This window comes from Oryctolagus cuniculus, chromosome 6 (assembly GCF_964237555.1).
Source record: "Oryctolagus cuniculus chromosome 6, mOryCun1.1, whole genome shotgun sequence".
Taxonomy (NCBI): domain Eukaryota; kingdom Metazoa; phylum Chordata; class Mammalia; order Lagomorpha; family Leporidae; genus Oryctolagus; species Oryctolagus cuniculus.
In genome coordinates, this window is record NC_091437.1 from 13,952,465 (window position 1) to 13,965,086 (window position 12,622).

Consider the following 12,622-nt stretch of genomic DNA (forward strand, 5'->3'; position numbering starts at 1 on the left):
CAGGTCATGGCTCCAGTACCCAAGATCCTGCAGCTCACTGGGATTCACAAATGGAGTCCCTGGCTCCTCCTGGCTTTGGTCTGACCCGACCCTGACTATTGTGGGTGAACCAGGGGATGGAAGGTCTCTTTCTCTCTATGTGTCTCCCTCTCTCTTGTCACCGCCTTTCAAATACATGAGTGAGGCTTTCAAAACATCAGTGCAGTTTAGCTGATCATTACAAGATTCATTTAAAGTCAGTCGTACTTAAAAACCTAAAATCAGTAAACAAAGTACTTGAAGTGGCATTTCAGATCCTGGGCAATGTTTGGTGCCGAGGATATTTTACAGAAAATTGTTTACAGAATGCATCGACGCCCTGGGAGTAGAAGTGAATCGCACCTTACTGGGGGCCAGAGAGCATGAAAGAGCCGCCATGTCCACAGTCCGCTTGCTGCCCCACACTTTCCTGCCTCCCAGTTTTCTCCTGCTCCGAGGGCTCTGTGAAATGGATCAAATTTCCTTTTCCTCTCCCGCAGCTGAGTGACATTTGCTGTGAAGGCCGGGTAATTGCTAGCAAACCAGAATCGGAGCCAGGGAGCAGAGGCTGCATCTCAGGACCCCCGCCCCGCCCCCTCCTCCCCCCAGCACCGGCCTCCACGCACCTGAAGAAAGGGCCCTGCGAGTCCGCACAGTGCGCGTCCATAAATAACACTGCTGCCCACCTGGCACTGTGTCAAAGGCCTCTGGTTCCTCTCTTCAGTTTCTGCAGAGGACAAAGTCAAGTCCCTGGGCACGTCACGTTGTGGTGTTACGTATTCTATTTATTGCAAAGTGCCCATTGCTGAAAAGGCAGAAAGCAAACTTCAGGATCTTTTTTCTTTTAAACCACTTCTCAATTTCCCAGATTCACCACCAACCATTTATTCGCTAGGCCCGGCTCCAAATACGTTCTGACAGCCTTCCAAGTCCAAATGCACCCTCGGAGGACGAGAAACCACAGACAACATGCTCCAGAGTGTGTCCGAGACCGAGGCGAGGTCCCGACCAAGCCTGTGGGGCGATGAGGCTGGGGTGGGAGAGTCAGCTCTACTCAGAGGCATCCCGATCTGACAAGGACACTTCGGCGCTAATCAGAACTCAGACACACACACATCAAGGTCTTCAAACAATGCAAACAAGGAGCGAAGAGAAAAAAACAATCCTCAAACTCCCTCCTTGGGGAGAAACAGCCTGCTTCTCCCATTCCCCCCAGCCCGCACGGGGGTGGCAGCTCTGAGCCACACTCTTGTTAGGAGTTTGGGCTTCCATTTGTGTCTCCGGCTCTCTAGTCCCACCTATCACCCAGGGGATGAGAAGTCTCCTAGTCCTGCCTCATTTTCTCTGTGCGTCTGGTGTTACTCCACCAAACAAAGTGTGAGGACTGCTCAGGGTTCACCAAGACCAGAAGGTCTGTGCCCTCTTTCCTGGGGACCCGGGTTCCATTTTCCCTCCTACATAACTGACTCCGAGGAATTGCTCCATGGACGCTTCAGCTGCGGAACTGCACACGTCCGGAGGGAAAATGGAGGGGAGAATACTTGCAGCTTTCTTCCCGAGCAAGCGAGGGTGCCTGGAGTCGCCGACAGCCGGGAGTCTTGGGTAATTATGATCTTAGCCAGTTCTAATGGAGCCGTGATAGTTTGTCATTCCCTGTGGGTAGTGTGCATTTCAGAGCCCCCACCAGTTCCAGAGGAAGAAAGTTATTCTTTTACCTCAGGAAAAAAAGAGTAATTGACCTACTGGGACAAAGAGAAAATGGACTACAGTTCCTTCGGCACTAGAGTCCCTGTCATCCAGAAAATAGTGATTGGATTACAGCGCGGATTAGCATAATTTAGTGGTGTCAGAACTCATAACCATTTATCTTCTGGACAAACGGCTACTCAACCATGTTTCCTCAATCCCTTCTCTTCTACCTGCATCAGTGTGTTAGGGAAAAAGGGGGACAGGGAACCCCGGAAGAATGATGTAACTGGAAAACATTATAAACACAAAACCACATGCCTTGCTGAGCGACCCACTGTGCCGGGAGAAGGCCAAGTGCTGCATAAAGTATTACCAGACACACAAAGTGGGAAATGAAACTCCTCCTTGGCTCCGCAGGCCTCCTGTAGCTAGCAGGGATTCTGAAATGCCTCTTTGTACCTCTAGATTTTATATAGTGAAGGGTCATTTTGAATAATTAGGTTTCTCCGCATTGAACTGATTTCGGACTGTCTCAGAGTTTTAGTCCTTTTTTTAAAACTACAATAATACACACAATATTTAAAAAATCAAACCCATAAAAAAGATGTGTTATTTCATTTATGTCTATTCCCTCTCCCCCACAAAGCCATTTTAATCTTCTTGTTTTTATTTAGTTAGCTCTAAATCATGTTATATTGAAATGCTGATTTTCTTAGGGCATTTTATTTTACCTTAAAGAGGAGGATTTAGTTAGGTGAAGACAAAAAAAAAAAAAAAAAAAAAACAGAAACAAAATTTGGGGACTTATATGACATGTAGAATAAGGTTAACTGTAGAGCTAAGCAGTGTGCAGGGCTTGTACTTCTTTCTTCACAGGTCCAAAGTCGTGACTCTGTGTCATTCAAAGGAAAAAGATCAAGTGAACTAAGCCCTCAAATAAATGGCCTTTTCTTAAAAATAATCAACTCTAAGAACTTATTCCATCTGACACTTTGCTTCTATTTGGACTGTGGTTCTTTGCAAACTTTTTGGTATATTTATTTTGCTTTATTCTTTCCTGAGTTTTGTAACTGCCTTTCTTTTGGGGGGTGAGGGATGAAATAAAAAACTCACATACCTTCTTTACCCAAAAAAACACTGCTTTTTCTGTGAAGCCTCTTTGTGCTCCAAAAATGAGGTAAGTAATTTTTACCTTATAACTCCCAGAGCACACATGTCATTAGCTTTAGGTTAGCAAAAGACTGGTTAAAAACAGAGTCCTTATTCTGTTGCCTTCTAATTGTACATTTAGGTCTACATCAAATGAAATAGACTGAATTCCATGCAGAGGAAGAAAATCATGTTATCTTTTCACACCACCCTTCCTACCACCAAGTCCATGTTCATTACCTTTGTTGCATGATTAAACCAACATGGTCTTTAAACATGAATGTCTCTCTTTTTTTAAAGGTTTATTTATTTGAAAGGTAGAGTTACAGAGAGAGAGTGAGAGACACAGATACAGAGGTCCTCTATCCTCTGGTTCACTCGCCAAATGGCTGCAACGGCCAGGGGTAGGCAAGGCCAAAACCAGGAGCTTCTTCCGGGTCTCCCACGTCAGTGCAGGGGCCCAAGCACGTGGGCCATCTTGTGCTGCTTTCCCAGGCACATTAGCAGGGAGCTGGATCAAAAGTGGAGCAGCTGGGACTCGAACTGGCACCCATATGGGATGCTGATGCTGCAACCGGCAACTTAACTCACTATGCCATATCGCTACACCCAAACATGAATCTCTCAAGTGACTATTAGTCCTTAATCATCTCACCCTCCCATCTGCACTCTCCTTTTCTCTAGGTTCACTTGGAAACATCTAAAATTAGAGGACAACATAAGCTTTAAGCTGTTTGCTTAAAAACTCCAGGAGAGTATAGTTATGTATTATTCTGTGACCTTACAAACGACAGCAACCATCCGCGAAAATGTTGGTATAATCCTTCTTTTCTTCCTACACTGATAAGCACCTCATTTAAGAATACATTTTTTTTTTTTTTTGACAGGCAGAGTGGACAGTGAGAGAGAGAGAGACAGAGAGAAAGGTCTTCCTTTGCCGTTGGTTCACCCTCCAATGGCCGCCGCGGCCAGTGCGCAGCAGCCAGTGCACTGCGCTGATCCGATGGCAAGAGCCAGGTACTTATCCTGGTCTCCCATGGGGTGCAGCCTAGCCAGTCTTGGGCCATCCTCCATTGCACTCCCTGGCCACAGCAGAGAGCTGGCCTGGAAGAGGGGCCACCGGGACAGAATCCGGAGCCCCAACCGGGACTAGAACCCGGTGTGCCGGCACCGCAAGGCGGAGGATTAGCCTAGTGAGCCGCGGCGCCGGCTAAGAATACATTTTACTAACAACTTGTGGACAAACACCACCACAAAGGCTTGACTTAATCTCATCATTCTCTATTTCCTTTAGAGCTCATTATACCCCCATAAAGAAACAGAATGCAAATATAATTTTGCAGAAAACTAAATTTGAAGACACAGAGTATGTAAATATAGGCACATGTTAGGCCAATAAGACTGACTGTTTCTTTGCCATGATCACTGATTTCTCTCTGAGTGACCTGTGGTTACAACTCTCTGGGGAGTTTTTCAAAGTCTGTCTTGTTTCATGTTATCAAACGTTTCCTGTTAGGGTGGAACATTTAGAATAATACTCAGAAAACATAAAACATAGAATATATAGACTTTGAAATGTCCTCACACTTACTGAAAGTGGTTTGGTTTTAGTTGAGGCTACATGTCAGCTAGGGAGGTCAGATCTCTTTTGTGCATTACTATGAATCATCTTGGCTAAAGTTTGTTTGACAACAGAAAAGTCATTTTAACCAGGCCACTGACATGTATATATACGGGACTGGCATTGTGGTGCAGCAGCTTAATAAACATTTTTTTATTTTTTAAATTAAAAAATTTTTATTTCTTTAAAAGATTTATTTTTTTATGTATTTGAAAAGCAAAGTTACAGCAAGAGGAGGAGAGACATAGCAAGAGTAAGAAAGATCCTCCACATGTTGGTTCGCTCCCCAAAAGGCCATACGAGAGCTGTGACTGGCTAGGCTGCAGCTAGGAACCTGGAGCTTCCTCCAGCTCTCCTGCATGGTTGCAGGGGCCCAAGCACTTGAGCCATCCTCCGTTGCTTTCCCAGGCAAACTAGCAGGGAGCTGGATTGGAAATGGAGCAGGCTGCTCTAGAACTGGCATCCATATGGGATTCCGGCACTGCAGGTAGAGGCTTAACCTGCTACGCCGCAACACCAGCCCTCAATAAATCATTTTTTAAAAATTTAAAAGTAAACATAAAATACATACACATACCCTCCAATATCCTTTTAGCTGAAGCATCACCTTGACAGTGAGGGTGTTCCTGGCTTCCCCCTTGCACTGTCTCTGAACCCTCTCCAGCCCATCACAGGATGTGCTACACTTTGCTACACTCCCTGCTTTGCCTTACTTCTTTTTCATCCACGTATGTCCCGTGAAGGCATGCCTGTGTGTTTATAGCCCACTGCCAAAACAGGGTAGCCACCCAATACTGTTCAAAGACTACATGAAGACATGTTTCATATGGAAATGTTTTAAAACAGTTACAAAATAAAATCTTATATAAACATTCCAAAATTATTGCTTTGTGCCCTAATTCTTTGCCTCTAATTAAACAATTACTTTTATGAATAATTATAGTTTCTGACAACTCAAAGCCTGGGATCTCAGGGGTTTGGCCAGATGGCAAGGCTCAAGAACCCATGCCTGCCTTGTGCTGGCACTCGGGCACGTCTGGAACTGTTTTCCACACAGGGAGAACAGCCTGCGGAACACACCTTCCTCTCATGGAGCTGGGGTTACGCTGAGGATAAAAGTTGATGCCAAGAGGAAAAAGAAAAAGGCCTTTAATTTTGCTTCTTGGAAATGTGTTCCTTTAAAAAGAGAGATAAAAGTAGAGAAATAGTGTGAAAACCTTTCTCTCAACTTTCAAAGCACTCCAATCCAGGAGATACAGTTCTGTGATTCCTCTAATAGAAAGAAACCCTGCTGTGCTACCTCGGCCCAGGCCTCCGGTCAGAACACCCCGCAGGGTGGGCCCCACGGTCAGCCGTGCCAGCAGCAAGGACCTTGTGTTTAGTAGAGGGGCAGGAGACACAATGAGGCCCGGAGCTAGAGATCAGCGCCAAGCGATGATGCTTCCACCACAAGTGATGACACCCGGAGGAGCTGTGGCACCAGCTAAAAGCATGTTTGTGACCATGTGTCCAAGAGGCCCTGAGGACTCCTAGACATACGTGGAGAGAATTCATATTTAGCAAGTTAAAGGCCCTACAGCAGTAGTAGGGCTGGCATTGTGCAGCAAGTTAAACTGTTGCTTGTGATGCCAGCATCTTCTTTTTTTTTTTTTTTTTATTTTTTTTTTATTTTTTTTATTTTTTTTTGACAGGCAGAGTGGACAGTGAGAGAGAGAGAGACAGAGAGAAAGGTCTTCCTTTGCCGTTGGTTCACCCTCCAATGGCCGCCGCGGCCAGCGCGATGTGGCCGGCGCACCGCGCTGATCCGATGGCAGGAGCCAGGAGCCAGGTGCTTTTCCTGGTCTCCCATGGGGTGCAGGGCCCAAGCACCTGGGCCATCCTCCACTGCACTCCCGGGCCACAGCAGAGGGCTGGCCTGGAAGAGGGGCAACCGGGACAGAATCCGGCGCCCCGACCGGGACTAGAACCCGGTGTGCCGGCGCCGCTAGGCGGAGGATTAGCCTAGTGAGCCGCGGCGCCGGCCGCCAGCATCTTCTATGCGAGTGCTGATTTGAGTCCTGGCTACTCTGCTTCTGATCCAGCTTTCTTTTTTTTTCTTTTTTTTCTTTTTCTTTTTTTCTTTCTTTTTTTTTTTTTTTTTTTTTTTTTGACAGGCAGAGTTTGACAATGAGAGAGAGAGACAGAGAAAGGTCTTCCTTCTGTTGGTTCACCCCCCAAATGGCCGCTATGGTCGGCGCACTGCACTGATCCGAAGCCAGGAGCCAGGTGCTTCCTCTTGGTGTCCCATGCGGGTGCAGGGGCCCAAGCACTTGGGCCATGCTCCACTGCCTTCCCGGGCCACAGCAGAGAGTTGGACTGGAAGAGGAGCAACTAGGACTAGTACCCAGCGCCCCAACTGGGACCAGAACCTAGGGTGCTGGCACCACAGGTGGAGGATTAACCTAGTGAGCCGTGGCGCCGGCTAATCCAGCTTTCTGCTGACATACCTGTGATAGCAGCAAAAGACAGCCCAAGGGCCCCTGCAACCCACGAGGGAGACCAAGAAGGAGTTCCCAACTTCCAGTTTTGGCCTGGCTTATCCCTGATTGTTGTGGCCATTTGGGAAGTAAATCAGCAGATGGAAGACTCTCTCTCCCCTCCCCCCAGCTCTATCACTCTAACTTTCAAATAACTAACTAAATAAATCTTAGTTAAAAATTGTAACAAAAGGAACAAGTGACCCCTGAAATTTGGGTTCTCTATTCTAGTACTACTTATGCTCTGGGCTCTGTGCTGGACATGAGATCTTGCTCTTAAAGTGACTCCATCTGTATGCTCAGAAGGAACTGTCTAAAAAACTGTTGCTGCAGTAAGGTTTAGAATGACTGTCCACAGAAGCAAAATACAAATATAATATTGAAGTGAGAAATATGACCATTAAGAATATGAATAAATGCAAACTGAAAAGTTAGCAGACCGGCGCCGTGGCTCACTAGGCTAATCCTCCGCCTGCAGCACCGGCACCCAGGGTTCTAGTCCCAGTTGGGGTGCCGGGTACTAGTCCTGGTTGCTCCTCTTCCAGGCCAGCTCTCTGCTGTGGCCCAGGAGGGCAGTGGAGGATGGCCCAAGTGCTTGGGTCCCCTGTACCCGCATGGGAGACCAGGAGAAGCACCTGGCTCCTGGCTTCGGATCAGCACGGTGCACCAGCCATGGCGGCCATTAGGGGAGTGAACCAATGGAAGGAAGACCTTTCTGTTTGTCTCTCACTGTCTATAACTCTCTCTCTGTCTCTCACTGTCTAACTCTGCCTGTCAAAAAAAGTTAGCAAGTTTTCTCTTTTAATTGGTAAAAAATTTAAATACCAATAATACCAACATTGAAACATTGAAGAAATACATAAACTCTCATTCAGTGTATGTCCCAAGCATAAATGAGAGTAACTTTTGAAGGTTACTTGGATACACACACTATACAGACAGGCAGACACACCTATCAACCCAGAATCTCTTCTTCATTTTGGAGAAATATATGCATTTATATTCATGGAAATACAAATACAAGACCTTTTTTTTTTTTTTTTGTAGCAAATACTTACAGTGAAAAACTAAGAAAACCAGAAGGATTCTGGGAAGACAGTGGAGTTGGAAGCAACCGGAATCTATCGCTCCTCTAGACAACAATCAGAAGTCTGCTTGGTGTAACGATTTTGGATCACTGAGTCTATTGAAGCCTTGTGACTTCCAAAACAAGGGCTGCATGCTTAGGTGTGAGTAATTTCTACTCTTAGCACAGCAGCTCTTACCTGTTCTCCACCCTCGGGCCCCACGGCAAGCTGAGGTGCATCTGTTCCTAAAACATGCGACACACAGCTCCTGGGAGTCAGAGCGTGGAAGAGGGAACCTGCCCTCCCATTACTGAGGACCCCTGACTGCAACGTCCGCTCACAGAGGTACAGATGCCAATGTGGTTGCACCCCTCCCTCAGGCTAACGTGGTTTCCAGAGGCTGGGAAGGGCTGCCACACACCCTGCTTCATTTTTTCCTTTCCACATTTTGGGAGCCATGCACTAAAGATTAAGACATTGAAAATTAATGGCACTGGGACTGGTGCTGTGGTGCAGCAGGTTAAAGTCCTGGCCTGAAGCACCGGCATCCCATATGGGCGCCAGTTCTAATCCCAGCTGCTCCTCTTCCAATCCAGCTCTCTGCTATGGCCTGGGAAAGCAGTAGAAGATGGCCCAAGACCTTGGGCCCCTGCACCCACATGAGAGACCCGGAAGAAGCTCCTGGCTCCTGGCTTCGGATAGGCGCAGCTCCAGCCGTTGCCACCATTTGGGGAGTGAACCAGTGGATGGAAGACCTCTCTCTGTCTCTACCTCTCTCTGTAACTCTGTCTTTCTAATTCTTTAAAAAGAAAATTAATGGCACTTTTGTGGAAAATTAGAAAGTGACTGTGTGTGCCCACAGAAAGCTGTGACTCAGAAGAGATGTGAGAAGATATCACATTCCATGCTGATTCTTTGCATAGAGATAGGCTATAAGTAACAGTAACAGAAAGACCAAAAAAAAAGAAAAGAAAAACTTGAGGAAAAAAGAGACTGATTTCTAAAGCTACCACATTATTAGATTCAAATGTACAGTTTCAAAAGAAAATCATAAGGCACATTAAAAAAAAAAGCAAACAAAACAAAAAATCAGAAACTACAGCCTATTCAAAGAAAAGAAAATCAACAGAAACTGTCCCTGAAAAAGAGCTGATGGAAAATCTATTATAAAAAGACATTTTAAAAACTGTCTTAAAGACACTCTGGCAAAAAGATCTCTGTGAGTGAGATCCCAGTGGAAAGAACAGGTCTTCAAAGAGGGAGGTGCCTTTCTCTGAAGGGAGGAGAGAACCTCCACTTTGACTATGACCTTGTCTAAACAAGATAAGAGTCGGAGAACTCAAGGGGCTTCCATAGCCTTGGAAACTCATGACTGGTGCATAGGGAGATTACTGATGCCATAAACAGGAGTGTCAATTTGTAAAGTCAACAACAGGAGTCACTGTGCACTTACTCCTCATGTAGGATCTCTGTCCTTAATGTGCTGTACACTGAGGCTTAATGCTATAACGAGTACTCAAACAGTATATTTCACTTTGTGTTTCTATGGGGGTTTTAACTGTTGAAATCTTTACTTAATGTACACTAAACTGATCTTCTGTTAAAAAAAAAAAAAAAAAAAAAACAAACTATCAATTCCCAACTTGACTCTCACTGGGATTAAACATGACAATAGGTCTGATCTGATTTCATCATCATTTAAAAAAAAATCATCTATTATTTTTCACTTTATGTTTCTGTGTGGGAACAAACTGTTGAAATCCTTACTTAAGGTATAATAAGCTGATCTTCTGTATACTAAGATAATCGAAAATGAATCTTGATGTGAATGGAAGGGGAGAGGGAGTGGGAAAGGGGAGGGTTGTGGGTGGGAGGGACGGTATGGGGGGGAAAGCCATTGTAACCCATGAGACGTACTTTGGAAATTTATATTCATTAAATAAAAGATAAAAAAAACAAAACAAAAAAAAAAAAAAAAAAAAAAAACTGTCTTAAAGATGCATAGAGAACTATAGGAAGTTGTGGAGAGAGTCCAGAAAACGATGTAGGAACACAATGAGAGGCAGGCACTCTGAATTTTTGGAACTGAAAAGATCAAGTGAAGGAGGCATTTACTAGAGGGATTCAAACTCAGAGTTGAGCAGTTAGAAGAAGGATGAGTGAATCTGAAGATAAAATGATTGAAAAGCATCAAGTCTGAGGAACATAAAGAAAAAAGAGTGCAGAAAAGTGAGTGGGAGTCTTAGAAACCTGTAGGAAACCATGAAGTATACAATATACTCATTGTGGTAGCCCCAGAGGAAGGTAGTGAGGAGAGAAAATAGAATAAAAAGAGTAATAACAAAATGATGGCTGAAAACTTCCTAAATCTGAACAAAGGCATGAATGTGAATATCCAGGAAGCTCAATGAACTCCCCATAAGATAAACTGAAAGGTCTACCCTGAGACACAGTACAATCACACTCTAAAAATACAGACACAGAGAATCTTGAAAGTAGCATGACAGATGTGACTTATCACATACAAGGGAGCCCCTACGTGAGGATCGGGTGTCACATCACAAACTCTGGAGGCGGGAGACACTCGAGAGACACATTAAAAACAATTATCAACCAGAGCGTGAGTACTGTAGCCAGCAAAATTGTCCTTCAATTTTTATTCCCAGATAAACAAAAGGTGGGGGAGTTGGTTAACACAAGACTGCTTCCCACGGAATGCTCATGGAGTCCAGCAAGGTGAAATGCAATGACACTAGAAACTAACTCAAAACTGCATGAAGAAATCGTGAGATAAATACACACACAAATATAAAAAGCTAGTGTTATTGTGGAAATTGTTTGTAATTGCATTTTTGTTTCCTTCACAATTTAAAAGACTACTACAGTTCTTAAAAATGCCATTAGTCTATTTTGTCTGATACTAGTACAGCTAACCTTGGTCTCTTTTGATTAATATTTGTGAAGTCCTTTGTCATCCTTTCATTAGCAGCCTGATAGTGTCTTTGGGTCTCAAGTGCTTTCCTTGTATTCAGCGTGCAATCAAATCACACCTTAAAATTAATTCTTCCAATCTCTTCCTTTTGATTCAAAAGTTTGACTCTTTTAGATCTAAAGTAATTGTTAATGGGGGAGGAACTTACTTCTGTCACTTTGCCTCATGGCTCTCTTGTCCCTCATGTCCTACATTAGGACTAGGTTCTTTAATGGATTGGAAGAATCAATATCATCAAAATGTCCATTCTCCCAAAAGATTTTTGTCCTTAGTGATAATCTTAATATGAGAAAATATCTTGGGGTCATTATTAATTTAAATATTAAAACACCTTGAACAAAGAAATAGACCCAAGAAGGAAGAAAGGGAGAAACTCCTGTGTAGAAGGCAGCCTTTTGAATCTATGGCCCAAAAACACTAAGTCTTGTTATCCAGACTCAATATAGCATTGTGATAGTAACAGTGCTACTCCCAGTGCAATGCAATTGATGATTTCTGAAAAACTAAAGAAACAATGATCAGAGCCGGCGCCGTGGCTCAATAGGCTAATCCTCCACCTTGCGGCGCCGGCACACCGGGTTCTAGTCCCGGTTGGGGCGCCGGATTCTGTCCCGGTTGCCCCTCTTCCAGGCCAGCTCTCTGCTATGGCCAGGGAGTGCAGTGGAGGATGGCCCAGGTGCTTGGGCCCTGCACCCCATGGGAGACCAGGAAAAGCACCTGGCTCCTGGCTCCTGCCAGGATCAGCGCGGTGCGCCGGCTGCAGCGGCGGCCATTGGAGGGTGAACCAACGGCAAAGGAAGACCTTTCTCTCTCTGTCTCTCTCTCTCACTGTCCACTCTGCCTGTCAAAAAAAAAAAAAAAAAAAAAAAAAAAAAAAAAAAAAAGAAACAATGATCAATGAATATAAAATATGTCCCAGGAATATTTCAATAATCATCAAAAAACTTCCATGTATCATTCAAATGGATGGGAGGCCATACAAAACACGATGGAACTTTGAAAACTTCATGGAAAATGCAGATGTGTTTCATGAAACAACGATGCGTGGACTTCAAGAAATCTTTGCACCAAAATAAATTCGTTGTTCAGTTGCATTTTTCCACGAACTTTCTGAAGTGCTCTCACGTATGCGGCGTTTGGGCTTGCCACAATGCTGCCTCATCCCGTGCCCTTGGCCTCACTGTGTTTTCTCACTTTCCTGTTTGGCTCTGTGGAACGTTGTGAGCTTGGTAAGCCTCTGTATAAACATCAAACATGGAACACTAATTACCAGCTTAGAAACCGAGTTCCTGTTGAAAGGGTGATAAGCCACAGTGCTGTCAGCCCAGAGCTTGACGTCAAAATGCCTCCGTGTAAGAAGGGGAGGGCTCTATGAAGAAAAGCAGCTTCCAGGGCCAGGAACTTTGACTGCTATCTCAGTCCCAATGGGGCTCAGACAACGGGCGGGATACCAACACGCAAGTAGAATCTGAAACCTGTCCAGATCGGAAAACGCCTTCTTTGAGAGCTGGGAGCTGAGCGCGCCAGGGGGCTCTGTAACTTCATCCCAGTCTGAGGCAGGCACCTGCCC

General features: G+C 44.9%; 1 long non-coding RNA gene across 10 annotated transcripts in view; it reads right to left on the reverse strand.

Moving 5' to 3' along the window:
- LOC103347857 (uncharacterized) overlaps window positions 1-12,622 on the reverse strand; it is a 371,873-nt gene that overhangs the window by 241,475 nt on the left and 117,776 nt on the right. For 9 of the 10 annotated variants that reach the window (XR_011389670.1, XR_011389669.1, XR_011389671.1 and 6 more), the window contains one exon: window positions 645-823. This is a non-coding gene — a long non-coding RNA (uncharacterized lncRNA). Of the gene's footprint in view, window positions 1-381; window positions 602-644; window positions 824-12,622 lie in introns of those variants that run through there. The other variant, XR_011389674.1, reaches the window with a different exon arrangement.